This window comes from Musca autumnalis, unplaced genomic scaffold (assembly GCF_047663935.1).
Source record: "Musca autumnalis isolate F117 unplaced genomic scaffold, ASM4766393v1 scaffold_1, whole genome shotgun sequence".
In the NCBI taxonomy this organism is placed as follows: Eukaryota; Metazoa; Arthropoda; class Insecta; order Diptera; family Muscidae; genus Musca; species Musca autumnalis.
In genome coordinates, this window is record NW_027411644.1 from 57,962,896 (window position 1) to 57,977,253 (window position 14,358).

At 36.3% G+C, this 14,358-nt stretch overlaps 1 protein-coding gene across 1 annotated transcript in view; it reads left to right on the forward strand.

Annotated features, from left to right (window-relative positions):
- TyrR (Tyramine receptor) overlaps nucleotides 1-14,358 on the forward strand; it is a 273,095-nt gene that overhangs the window by 115,614 nt on the left and 143,123 nt on the right. Inside the window, exon 2 of the mRNA XM_073975404.1 lies at nucleotides 316-344. The gene's annotated coding sequence lies outside the window, so the exon portion shown is untranslated. The remainder of the gene's footprint in view (nucleotides 1-315; nucleotides 345-14,358) is intronic.

Sequence of the window (14,358 nt, forward strand, 5' to 3'; positions counted from 1 at the left end):
CTTTTTAGCAACAATTGTGCTAATTAGAGATTTTATAATATTTTTTTCTTAAAAGACGAAATAAAACCTCCGTAACTTTTGTCCGCAACAGCCAAAAAATGGCTCGCAAGCAGATTCGTACTGGGAATTTTATCTTAACCTATCTACCAAAAATCTTCGATGTAGCGTGAAAAAATTAACCTTTTTTTGAAATGGAATATGATATAATTGACAATATTTGTGATATACCCTCGTTAGCAGAAATGCTGAGGGTATAAAAATAAAATATCGCTTTTGTATCCCATTTTAATTTACTCTTCCTCTTTTTCATTTCAGATTCACATAATTGAATAAAAATTATCAAGGTAAGAGACTCACAAGTTGTTCTTCGCTCAGATGTTTATTCCATAGGTCGAACTTATTTTCAAATACACTGTTTACGGATTTCATTTGTAATACCATGTTTTGAAATATAATTTCTACAAGGTATTGTCATCGGTGGTTTGGTTTTAAAACTATTGCGGTGCCGTCTATGAAGGAGGAGAGGAAAATTTAAGTCACAAATTTTATCATACTAACGCCAAACAAAACATTTATTCTATATCTATTATCCCTTACGAAATTGACAGATTTTATATTAAACAATTTTCTTTCTATAACATGAGCTATTTATCAGAATAAATAGTTCACAACTGTACAGTGCATGTCATGAATGCAAATGCTTAGTATGTCGGTAAGGATGTCGAATGTCAACAAATATCCTTCCTTCGACAGTTTCATATGTTTATTAGCTTACAAGATATACACAATATAACTACATATGTATGTATGTATGTCACATACATTAAGAAAGTCTTCAATACACAGGCACATATGTTATGAAAACGGTTGTCATATAACTGTGCTTCATTACATGCATGCATATGCTACTAATATGAACAAACTTATGAAAAATATTCATACATTGAAAAGATAATTTATGGTGAAGGTAGACGAAGGGAATAAATAAGATTTTTATATTCACTATGGGTATAAACACACATCTAAAGAGCAATCAATGGCTCTTACGACACTTTCATCACAGTATTGTATTCATAAGGTGATGGTGGTATAAAAAAGCAAAAATGAATTTAATAAGAAAACGTAGATAGCGTACATATATTTAAGACAGCTAGGACTACGAAATTTTAGTGGCTGCATAAATAGCCTATTAAGGTAAAAAGAAAAAAAAAAATAAATTCCAGCAAAATTCTGAAAAAAAAACTTGGAAATTTAAGCGTTATGGAAGCTAATTATGATCATTTAAATAATTATATTAAAATAAGTAGGAACAAAATGGGCCAATTATGTAATAACAGACAGACAGGGCCGACCCGTTGTATGGAGATTATATAAAAAAGTGGAAGAAAATTGAAGTATGAAAGATATATTGGACTAATCGAATCGGTTACTCCATTCAGCTTCTTATATGGAGGTTATATCAAAAAGTTGCAGTAAATAGAAGTATGGAAAATATATTAGACTATACTCCGTTCGAAGGTTGTCGAGAGTTATCATGCGCTCCATTTTAGAAGGTATCAAATTGATTTTATATTTTTTAGCCATGACATGTTCTAATCTTGCTTCTTTCAGCTGTTTGAAGTTAAATTTCCAAGCAGGAAAGAATGGGACAACGGAACACCACTGAAGTGTAACGACATCAAAGACTCTAAGACGAAATATGGAGTCGGCTGGGGTGTCTTCTCGGAAGAAGCAAACATAGCTACAGCATCACACATCAAGATCAGAATGAATTTTTGGCTATAGTCAAACTCTCCTGTCATTAAAATCAAACACTGTCACATTAAAAGTAGTGAAGGAATGTAAAGAAGAAATTGAAATTAAAGGGACTTGATAGTAACGAAAAAACAGACGAACTAGCCAGAGCAGGATCCGTCTCCAACGAACTCCCACAGACGTCAGCCGCAACACTCTTAGAAGACAAAGAGGTATTCTCATAGAAAACTAAGAAGTCTGATCATAGAGGATCAAGGATTATTCGCATAAAAGGACAGAGAAGTCCTCTTATGTAAATCCAATGAATCTTCTCATAGAAATCTTTGAAATCTTCTCGTAGAGGATCAAGAGGTATTCCCATAAAAGGACAAAGAGAGACAAAGAATAGGGGTCTTCTCACATAAGACCAACGAATCTTCTCTTTTTATAGGGGAACAAGAGTCATTCTCATAGAAGGACAAATAGACCTTCCCATATAAAGCCATGGAATCTTCTCATAGAAGACCAAGGCGTCTTCTTATATAGGACAAAGGAATCTTTTCATAGAAAGCCATAGAGAATCAAGAGGTATTCTCATACAAGGACAAAGGGACCTTTCAATATAAGACCAAGGAATCTTCTCATAGAAGACCATGGGTCCCTCTCTATTAAGTCCACGGAGTCTTCTCATAGAAGACTAAGAAAATCTTCTCATAGAGCTTCAAGTGTTATTCTCATAGAGGACAAGAGACCAATGAATCTTCTCTTAGAAGACTAAGAAGAATTCTCATAGAGGATGAAGAGGTATTTTCATGGGAGGGCAAATAGGTCTTCTTATTTTAAGACCAAGGAATCTTCTAAAAGAAGACCGAGGGGTCTTCTCATAGAGGACGAACAGGTTTTCTCATATAAGACAAATGAATCTTCTCTTATAATGCTAAGAAGAACTCTCATAGAGGATGAAGAGGTCCTTCCATGAGACAAATAGGTCTTCTCATTATAAGGCCAAGGAATCTTCTTCTTTTATAGAGGAAAATATATCTTTATATAAAAGATCTAGGAATCTTCTCATATAAGACCAAGGGGAATTCTCATAGAGGACAGATAGGTTTTCTCATATAAGACCAAGGAATAGTCTCATGGAAATCCAAGAATTCTTCTCGTGGAGTGCAAAAAGGTGTTCTCATATAAGAACAGGGAATCTTCTCGTAGAATAATAAGAAGTCTTCTCAAAGAATCAAGAGGTATTCTTATAGAAGGTCAAACGGCCTTCCCATATAAGACTAAGGAATCTTCTCATATAAAACCAAGAAATCTTCTAATAGAAGGCTAAAGATTCTTTTCATAGAGGACAAAGAGACAAAGATAGCAAACCAAGAGGCATTCTTAATGAGGATCAATAGGAAGTCCAAGGGGACTTCTCATAGAGTACAAGGAGGTCTTCTAATATAAAACCAAGATGTCTTCGCATAGAAAACCAAAGGGTATTCTTATAGAGGATCAAGAGTATTCTCTTAGACGGACAAATAAATCTTCTTATACCGCACCATGGGATCTTCTCGTATACTACCAAGGAATATTTTCAGACAAGACCAAGGGATCTTCTCATTGACGACCAAGGAGTATTTTTACAGAAGACCAAAAAGTCAATACATAGAAAACCAAGAGATGCCCTCATATCATCTGTGGTGTAACAAAGAAGCATAAATCACGGTGTTCTTGAACCAACTTTAAATGAAAGGAGCTTACACCTGGGAAGTTTTTGCGGATTATGAAACTGCAATGTTCATAGATGAGAACAATCGAATAACAAAAAAAAAAAAAAAATAGCCGCAGTTCTTTTTAAATAAATTGCGGTCAAAGTTCGCATTTTTAGGGTTTTTAGGTTTTCACGATTTTGATTGGAAACCGCTAGTCCTATCGAAATTAAACAATCAAATGAGATTGAAACTTCAACCAAAATAAAAAAACAAAAAACAGCGCATGGCGTGCGCAGGGGAATTTGAAATAAATTTCAACAAAAATTACTCACAGACAACTGTGGTGAGTTTCCTTCAACTTACAGAAATCTTACAGAAAGGGTAATAAATGAAGTTAAGCCATTGGGGGAATACTCCAGCTTAAGCAGTAAAATTAATACCTATATTGTTTCGTCTGAATCTTACTTTAAAAAACGGCAACAAAATGAAAAAAAATAAAGCTTTTGAAACATGTGAAACTGAAGGGGCAATAAAAACATAAGTAATACGATAAAACTTTTAAGCAATTCATGACAAGGTTTTAGAATGGAAGTAAGCCAACATTTTAGAGTGCTTCGAGAGCTTTAAGGGGTGACATCCAGTTGAAAGCCCAATAAAAGCCATTTTCATAATTTTTGTCCAAGAAAACTTTTGTGACAGATTTTTTCTTCATCAGAATGAGCATGACTTAATCTGCCTTCTCGCTAGAAGCCTTCGTAGAACGGTACTCCCTATTTCCGTGATGTTGAAATTATTCTTCGATAAGGTTACAGAACATTGCAAAAAATCAGACAGTATAGGTCCACGTTTCGTTATAGCCCCCATATATAGTTGTAGTCCCCATTTCTGTTTTTCTTGAAATTTTAAGTGAAAAGTATCTATCGTATTGATTGTTAATTTGAATTTTGCGTTCCCAGAAGATAGAAAAGTTACTCACAAAAAACTATCCATATGTGTATATCTAGCTTAGGCCTAGCCTCCACGAACCGGTATTGCCTAATCTTATGTTTTCAAGGGTTTTTTATTAAAGTTTCGAACCGAGTTCGGTTCACGTCCGTTCTTACCTGTTATTAAAGCATTTTGCGGCGCCAACTCAAAATCGAAAACTAATAAACATCAAAACCTAGTAATTTATCGATCGATTTAGTAAAAATATTAGATTTTACGGAAATGATGGTCAGAAAAAGGCAAAAATTAAAATTGTGGCTTAAAAAGCTGAAGTTTTTGGTCATACATAAAACAGACAAACAACATTTTAAAAATAAAATCAATCAATTAATTATTAGATTTTGATGTCCTTATTAATTTTTTTTATAACTTTTTTATAATCTTTTGTAAAAGCTCATCACAATATCATATAAGGATATGAGGTTGTAAAAAAATGCATAACCCTAGCAAGCAGCTGAAATTCATACATAGTTGAGCCGATCAGTGCACACATTCTTTTTAAAAATCTTAAATATAAGTGTTATATAGAAGACGTTAAATCTCCAATTATAATTCGACTAGCAAATACCCGCTACTTCGTATGCGGAAAGGGCATAAAATATATATGAACTCTGTTCTGTTGTATTAAAACCTATTTTAAATACCAACATTTAATCGATTTAATTCCAAAAAAACATATCTGCCGTATCGCACCCCTACACAGCTACCATATTTTTTATTTCGGATTTCCAAAACTACGACCTCATATCACAGACATACACCAACCGCGACTCATATTGCAAATTTCAGACTTGACTTCTGGATTTACCCCTTCACTTACACAGCATTCCCTCCCAATACGAATTTCCAAACACTAAACTTTCTCTCACCCCTTCACAACAACAATAACGCACATTCACAATTCAAGATTCTAGCTTTAGCGGTTTCGCCAAAGAACCCGAATAGGTTCGTAAAATTTTCGAAATATATCCCCATATGACGGTACCCCACGACTTAGTGTTTTTTAAAAATAGAACAAATCTATACTGTCAAATTTTCTTTACATTTGGACCTTGAATACTCAGAGGATATAAAAGCTTTATTTAAAAAATGTCTACTCCAATCCACTTTTATTAGAAGAGGTATTTTGAAGACTTAGAGCATTTTGAAGATTTTATGCACATTTTCCAACCGAACTCCGAACTTTATCTCCATGTTCAGAGTGATCTTCATAACAAATATTTTTCCATTTCGTATTTTTTGTCCAAATTATATAATGCAAGCTTTGTTCCTACGCCCAACACCAAATTTAGTACCATTTAGTACTTTTCGTTCACCTATAGTAGGTATTTCTCACTTTAACCGTTTACACAATACCAAAATGGTTTTGGTACCAACATGTTACCAAACTTTTCGTACACATAATTAAAGGTTTCAAAGCTTACTTCCTTATACTCAACATATATCCCGACCGCAATTCACTTTTCCAGCTTTATATGTTCCGCTGAAAGCAATTATATTACTATTTAGTACTTTTTGTATAAATAAGTGCGAATTTTCAAAACTTCATCCCTACCTCCACTCTAAACAACAATTGCTAATCTAATACCGAATTTCAAATTTAAAAATTCCACCCCTTTACAAAATCACAAATTGTACAAAATTCTGTACCATATAGCAAATACCAAAAGGTACCAAATTTTGTACCATTTGCCACTTATCGTACACGGCTTTCCAAAAAAAAACTTGCATAACTCACTTCTTTCGTTCACCTAAATCCAAATTATAGCCAATGTACTTTCATTTAGCACTTTTTCATAAGAACGAATTTCCAAAGTAACAGCAATCCTACACTCCAACAGTAATCTGTTCACGCAAATACAAATTGTATCGAATTTAGTACCATTTAGTACTGCTTCGTGCACATTAGTATGATTTTCTAAAGTTACCTCCATATCTCAATTCTAATTCTAACAGTAATCTTAATTCCAAGTTTCACTCACTACCATTTAGGACTTTTCGACCTTTGGTACACCTTTCTTGATCTCTATCAGTGACCCTTATTCCAAATTTCAGCACTATTCGTTAATTCAAATCCAAATTGTACTATATTTAGTACTTTTCGTACACTTTTAGTTCGAATTTCCAAAAACCTGTCTTTGTTACTCTCCATCAGTCACCCTTATTCAAAATTCCAAGATTCCTGTCCTATCCGTTTACTCAAATCCAAATTGTACTAAATTTAGTACCATTTAGTACTTTTCGTACCCTAATAGGTAGACTTTACAAAAACCTTTGATTGTTACTTTTCATCAGTGACCTTCATTCCAAATTTCAGTATTCCGGCTCTATCCGTTCACCCAAATTGTACTGAATTTAGTACCATTTATTACTTTTCGTACCCTTATAATTCGAATTTCCAAAAACCTTTCAACGTTATTCTTCATCATCGACTCTCATTTCAAACTTCAGGATTCCATCTCTATCCGTTTACCGAAATCCAAATTGTACTAAATTTAGTACTATTTAGTACTTTTCGTACCCTTATAGTTCGAATTTCCAAAAACCTTTCATCGTTATTCTTCATCAGCGACTCTCATTTCAAATTTCAGGATTCCACCTCTATCCATTCACCCAAATCCAAATTGTACTAAATTTAGTACTTTTCGTGCACATACAGTTCGAATTTCTTTTTCTTTTTTTTCTTTGTTGCTCTCCACCAGTGACCCTCATTCAAAAGTTCAGGATTCCAGCTCTATCCGTTCACCCGAATCCAAATTGTACTAAATTTAGTACAATTTAGTACTTTTGTTAATCTCCATCAGTGAACCCTCATTCCAAATTTCAGGATTCCAGCTCAATCCGTTCACTTAAATCCAAATTGTACTAAATTTAGTACCATTTAGTACTTTTGTTAATCTCCATCAGTGGCCCTCATTCAAAATTTCAGGATTCCAGCTCAATCCGTTCACCCAAGTCCAAATTGTACTAAACTTAGTACCATTTAGTACTTTTCGTACCCTTATAGTTCGAATTTCCAAAAACCTTTCATCGTTATTCTTCATCAGCGACTCTCATATCAAATTTCAGGATTCCATCTCTATCCATTTACCGAAATCCAAATTGTACTAAATTTAGTACCATTTAGTACTTTTCGTACCATTATAGTTCGAATTTCCAAAAACCTTTCATCATTACTCTTCATCAGTGACCATCATTCCAAATTTCAGGATTCCTGCTCTATCTGTTCACCCAAATCTCAATTGTACTAAATTTAGTACCCTTTTGTACTTTTCGTACACTTATAGTTCGAATTTCCAAAAACCCTTTGGTACATCTTTCTAGCTCTCCATCAGTTATCCTCATTCCAAATTTCAGAATTCTAGCTCTTACCGTTTGCCTAATACAAAGGGTACCATATTTAGTACCTTTTAGTACTTTTCGTACACTTCTAGGTCGAATTTCCAAAAACCCAGCCTTATCTCACCCCTACACCCCAACAGCAACCTACACCCAAAATTTCAACTTTCTAGCTTCAGCGGTTTCGTCTGGGCGCTGATGAATCAGTCAGTCAATCAGTCAGTCAGGCAGTCAGTCAGTCACTCACCTCACTACTCTTTTATATATATAGATTGTCATAGATATTTTCTTTTGGTCTCAAAAAATGAAAGGATAAATTTGACCAAAAATATTCTCGACTCTCATTTTATGATCAAAATAGAGATGCAAAGACTAGACTTCAAAGAATAGTAAATATGCTGTAAATCTTCCTCTAACTTAGTATACCCAGCAACATTTATTTGAAGTTGTTCTATGTGAAATAGTGACTGCATATATTTTTTTTGAAAATGCACTCCATTTTTAACACTTTAGAAGCAATAGCGTAGAGATCCCTACAAAAAATCTAGTTTTTCGATCCCTACAAACAACGACTTTATTTTTATTTCTTCAAAAGATAAAAAAAAGGGTTTACATTAGGGTGGGGCGATTTGTGTGGAAGGAAAAAAACATTAATGAGCCCTTCGCGTTTCTGATTCTTGGGGTTGAACTGAGCAAAAAAGTCCACTGGACCATATATCTACCGTGAAAATCGAGCCTCCCGATTTTGACTTTAAGTTTTTTATTGACGTTTTTTTGATATTTTGGCATATAACAGCCAAACCATTGAGATTTTCGATCCAACACAAAGACAAACATTGTAGCCAAGACAGTAATTGAAAACTCTCTAATACATCGCATTGGAACGCTCTTTCAGGCAGTTTTGGCCTTAAGAATGTCGATAAATGACATTGTGCTATAGAATTTGACCCGAAAAATATTCAAGTGTTCTGATGCAAAATTATATCGTGTTGGGATCCATGGACAACGACAATGCCTTTAGTTCGTTTGGGTCACTTCGTTTTATTTTTTATAACGGTAAAAGTAGTGAAAATCTGGGTTTCTTACATTTTCAAATTTAAACAGACATATCTTCTTTTTTTCACAACGGATTTCTAGTGATCCTTCTTCCTTTTAAAGGGATGAATAATATCTTTAGAACAAGTTATTATTTGTTTAAATCGGTTAACAAATGGCTAAGTTATAGTAGTTTAAGTCTGAAAACCCCCTCAAAAAAACTATAACTGAATTTCTCATAATTTTCAAAAATATAATGTTTTTTTTGTTTTGTTCAATAATTATTTTTAAAATTATGAGAAATTCAGTTATAGTTTGAAAATACAAACAGTTAAGTTAATTAAAAGTTGCGAACCTTTTTGCGGTTATCCACGAGAGTAGAATGATTGAAGTGGATTTGGAGTCCTTGCCGAAAGCAGAGATGGTGATTTGAAGACAAAATAAAAGACATTTTGGATGAGCGGAACATGATGACGGAGAGCAGAAGAAGTGAACACAATAGCGATTGAATTTAATGGATACTTTTTATAATTTGTGTTAAAATAATAAAGTTCTTAATACTCTTTTTTACACAAATAATAAATGCGTTTTATTTATTCTGGGATATTATTAATGACTTGCATTTTTATTGCATGCTTAAACTGATTAAAAACACTTTCCTATGAATGTATCTAAATTCAATCAAAAGCACTCAATCAAAAGACGTGCCGTGGATTGAAATTGAAACAAAATGGACTGTATTCTCGCTGCACCATGCCATTGTAAAAATCATGACTTCTTTCACATACAACGATGTAGTCCGAAATCAATTGTACCCATGATTCATCTACTTCTTTGGCTACAAACATTTTGCTGCGTAATATACCGTTTGCCTGTATGTTTTCTTATAGCTTTTTTTAAAAAATAAATAGTGATTTTTGAAAAAAAATTTGGTGTCCCGATTTTAATGTTATTTTTCTATAATGTAAAAGAAAATTTGCCCGGAGTCGGAGTCGAGTTATTTTTTTCGACTCAGACGCCGACTCCAGCAAAATTGCAGGTTAATGGGAAAATAAGCTACAATGAATGACATTTTTAGAGTCCTACTCTTTGTTGTCACGGACACACCCACAGTCGCACTCACACTGCTGCCTGTCTGTTTGTCCTTATATCATAATTACAAATGTCTATAGAAGTGTATCAACAAAAGCTTTTGCTAAAGAAACAAACAATGAAAAGAAAAAACAATGGAAGAAAAATACTAAGAAAATATTTAAAGTACATTTCCTCACCCGCCCGCTTAAGTTTCTTTCGCATGTGACACATCTACACACTACGCCAACACTTTGTTTGACAAGCTAAAAAACAAAGCAAATAATCTTGTGAAGGCGAAGAAATTTATTATGGCTGATGTAAAGTTGGCAACATCTTTCAAGACTTTCTTTCGGTTTTTTTTAAAGAAGATGCTGATGATTACCTCCCACTGCGTCAGTGATAGCTTAATAATTACTTATTTATGCTTGGTCATGAGTGCTAGGCGGCGAGCAATAATGACAAAGCATCTCCGCATTATTACCAGCAATATAGAAATGTTCAACATTTATTATGGAACAAGTTCAAGGTCAAGATGACTTGAAGCTAAAAAAAGAAATGTTGCAATTTGCAAAAGAATAAAATTGAAACAAAAGGAAAAGCATTTGTCACTGCTGACATGTTGATTATGTAATAAAGTAAAGACATTTATTTTAGAACAGAAATTAACTTCAAAAAAAGATGAAATGCTTCTTTCAGGGAAGGACATTTTTTGTCATCAAACACGAGAAGAGAATGGTAAAATAAGACATCTCATGAAAGGATAATATTTATTCGTATAGAATAAAAATTGTCGTTAGAATAACAAAACAAAAGAATGTAGAATGGTCTCCTTTAAACACTATCAACTGAATTTCTGTTGACCAACAATGAGTGTTAATAACGGAGCGTAACAGGATTTATTATGGGATAGGACCAACTGGTCTTCCCGAAATGGTATTTTTATTAAGTTACATTTTTTAATAGAAGACCAAGGGGTTTTCTCATAAAAAACCAAAAGATCCTCTCACAGTAGACCAGGGGATTTGCACATAGAATACAAATGCTTCTTTCTTAGAAGACGAACAGGCTTCTTGTAGAGGGACAAGAGGTCTAAAAAAGGTTTAAAAAAGTAGAGGTAATCTCATAGAACACGACAAGATCTTCTCGCAGAAGACGAAGTGATCTTCTCATATAAGAAAAACAGAACACCACAAGGTCATCTCACAGACATCCTACCATGGACGACCAAGAGGTCGTCACATAGAAAACAAAGGGGACATCTCAAAAAAGACCAAGAGCTCTTCAAAAAATCGGTAGGTCTTCACACAGAGGACCAGCAGGACATCAACAGAAGACCAATAGGTGAGCAAAAAATTCGTTTCATAGAAGGCCAAAGTTCTTCTCATATAAGAACAACAGGTCTTTCTATAGAAGATAATGTGGTCTTCTTATATATGTACGACCAAAATGTCTTCTATTAGAAGACCATAGCGTCCTTTGATAGAAAGCCCAGAAGTCTAGTTATAGTAGATAAAAGGTGTTCGTATAGAGGAACAAGAAATCTTTTCTTAGAAGAACAAGATAGAAGATCAAAACGTCTTCTCATAGAGGACAGTGAGGTGTTCTGATAGAAGACCAAAAGGTCATAGAAGACCAACCTCGAGGTATTCTCATCGAAAAAAAAAAGACGTCTATGGAGACGACCTTAAGCTCGTCAATGGAGACGACCTTAAGCAAGCTCGGCAATGGAGACGACCTTAAGCAAGCTCGTCAATGGAGACGACCTTCGTCTCGTCTATAGAGACGACCTTTGGCTCGTCTATAGAGACGATCTTCGACTCGTCTATAGAGACGACCTTCGGCTCGTCTATAGAGACGACCTTCGGCTCGTCTATAGAGACGACCTTCGGCTCGTCTATAGAAACGACCTTAAGCTCGTCTATGGAGACGACTTTAAGCTCGTCTATGGAGACGACCTTAAGCTCGTCTATAGAGACGACCTTAAGCTCGTCTATGGAGACGACCATAAGCGCGTCTATGGAGACTACCTTAAGCTCGTCTATGGAGACGGCCTTAAGCTCGTCTATAGAGACGACGTTCGGCTCGTCTATAGAGACGAATTTCGGCACGTCTATAGAGACGACCTTCGGCACGTCTATAGAGACGACCTTCGGCACGTCTATAGAGACGACCTTCGGCTCGTCTATAGAGACGACCTTCGGCTCGTCTATAGAGACGACCTTCGGCTTGTCTATGGAGACGACCTTCAGCTTGTCTATGGAGACGACCTTTAGCTCGCCTATAGAGACGACCTTCTGCTCGTCTATAGAGACGACGTTCGGCACGTCTATAGAGACGAATTTCGGCACGTCTATAGAGACGACCTTCGGCTCGTCTATAGAGACGACCTTCGGCTTGTCTATGGAGACGACCTTAAGCTCGTCTATAGAGACCTTTCAGCTTGTCTATAAAGACGACCTTTCAGCTCGTCTATAAAGACGACCTTTCAGCTTGTCTATATAGACGACCTTTCAGCTCGTCTATAAAGACGACCTTTAGCTCGTCTATAAAGACGACCTTTAGCTCGTCTATAGAGACGACCTTTCAGCTCGTCTATAGAGACGACCTTTAGCTCGTCTATAGAGACGACCTTTAGCTCGTCTATAGAGATGAACTTTAGCTCGTCTATAGAGACGACCTTTAGCTCGTCTATAGAGACGACCTTTAGCTCGTCTATAGAGACGACCTTTTGCTCGTCTATAGAGACGACCTTAAGCTCGTCTATAGAGACGACCTTAAGCTCGTCTTTGGAGACGACCTTTAGCTCGCCTACTATAGAGACGACCTTTACCTCGCCTACTATAGAGACGACCTTTACCTCGCCTACTATAGAGACGACCTTTAGCTCGCCTATAGAGACGACCTTTAGCTCGCCTATAGAGACGACCTTTAGCTCATCTATAGAGACGACCTTTAGCTCTTCTATAGAGTCAATCTTTGGCTCGTCTATAGAGACAATCTTTGGCTCGTCTATAGAGACGACCTTTGGATCGTCCATAGAGACGACCTTTAGCTCGTCCATAGAGACGACCTTTAGCTCGTCTATAGAGACGACCTTAAGCTCGTCTATAGAGACGACCTTAAGCTCGTCTATAGAGACGACCTTAAGCTCGTCTATAGAGACGACCTTAAGCTCGTCTATAGAGACGACCTTAAGCTCGTCTATAGAGACGACCTTAAGCTCGTCTATAGAGACGACCTTAAGCTCGTCTATAGAGACGACCTTAAGCTCGTCTATAGAGACGACCTTAAGCTCGTCTATAGAGACGACCTTAAGCTCGTCTATAGAGACGACCTTAAGCTCGTCTATAGAGACGACCTTAAGCTCGTCTATAGAGACGACCTTAAGCTCGTCTATAGAGACGACCTTAAGCTCGTCTATAGAGACGACCTTAGGCTCGTCTTTGGAGACGACCTTAGGCTCGTCTTTGGAGACGACCTTTAGCTCGTCTATGGAGACGACCTTTAGCTCGCCTACTATAGAGACGACCTTTAGCTCGCCTACTATAGAGACGACCTTTAGCTCGCCTACTATAGAGACGACCTTTAGCTCGCCTACTATAGAGACGACCTTTAGCTCGCCTATAGAGACGACCTTTAGCTCGCCTATAGAGACGACCTTTAGCTCATCTATAGAGACGACCTTAAGCTCGTCTATGGAGACGAGCTAAAGGTTGTCTCTATCGATGTCTATGGAGACGACCTTTAACTCGTCTATAGAGGCGACCTTAAGCTCGTCTACGGAGACTAGACGACCTTAAGCTCGTCTATGGAGACGACACGACCTTAAGCTCGTCTTTGGAGACGACCTTTACTCGTATATGGAGACGACCTTAAGCTCGTCAATGGAAGATGACCTTTAGCTCGTCTATGGAAGACGACCTTTGGCTCGTCTATAGAGAATACCTTTAGCTCGTCTATAGAGACGACCTTTAGCTCTTCTATAGAGTCAATCTTTGGCTCGTCTATAGAGACAATCTTTGGCTCGTCTATAGAGACGACCTTTGGATCGTCCATAGAGACGACCTTTAGCTCGTCTATAGAGACGACCTTTAGCTCGTCTATAGAGACGACCTTTAGTTCGTCCATAGAGACGATCTTTAGCTCGTCTTTAGAGACGACCTTTAGCTCGTCTATAGAGACGACCTTTAGCTCGTATATAGAGACGACCTTTAGCTCGTCTATAGAGACGACCTTTAGCTCGTCTATAGAGACGACAATTACACCCTTAATTACTGGCAATGTATTGAAATGACATCTTAGCATTTTTATTTAAGGACATAATGTAGACCATTATAATACCGTTAAGCTAATCTGTTTACAAAAACGGTTCACCCAAAACAAAATCTAAATACAAATCACCCCCATTTAATTTTCTCCTGGTACACATTAACACATATTGTTTGTAATCGAATCACACATGACTCTGATTCAAGGATATACATACATA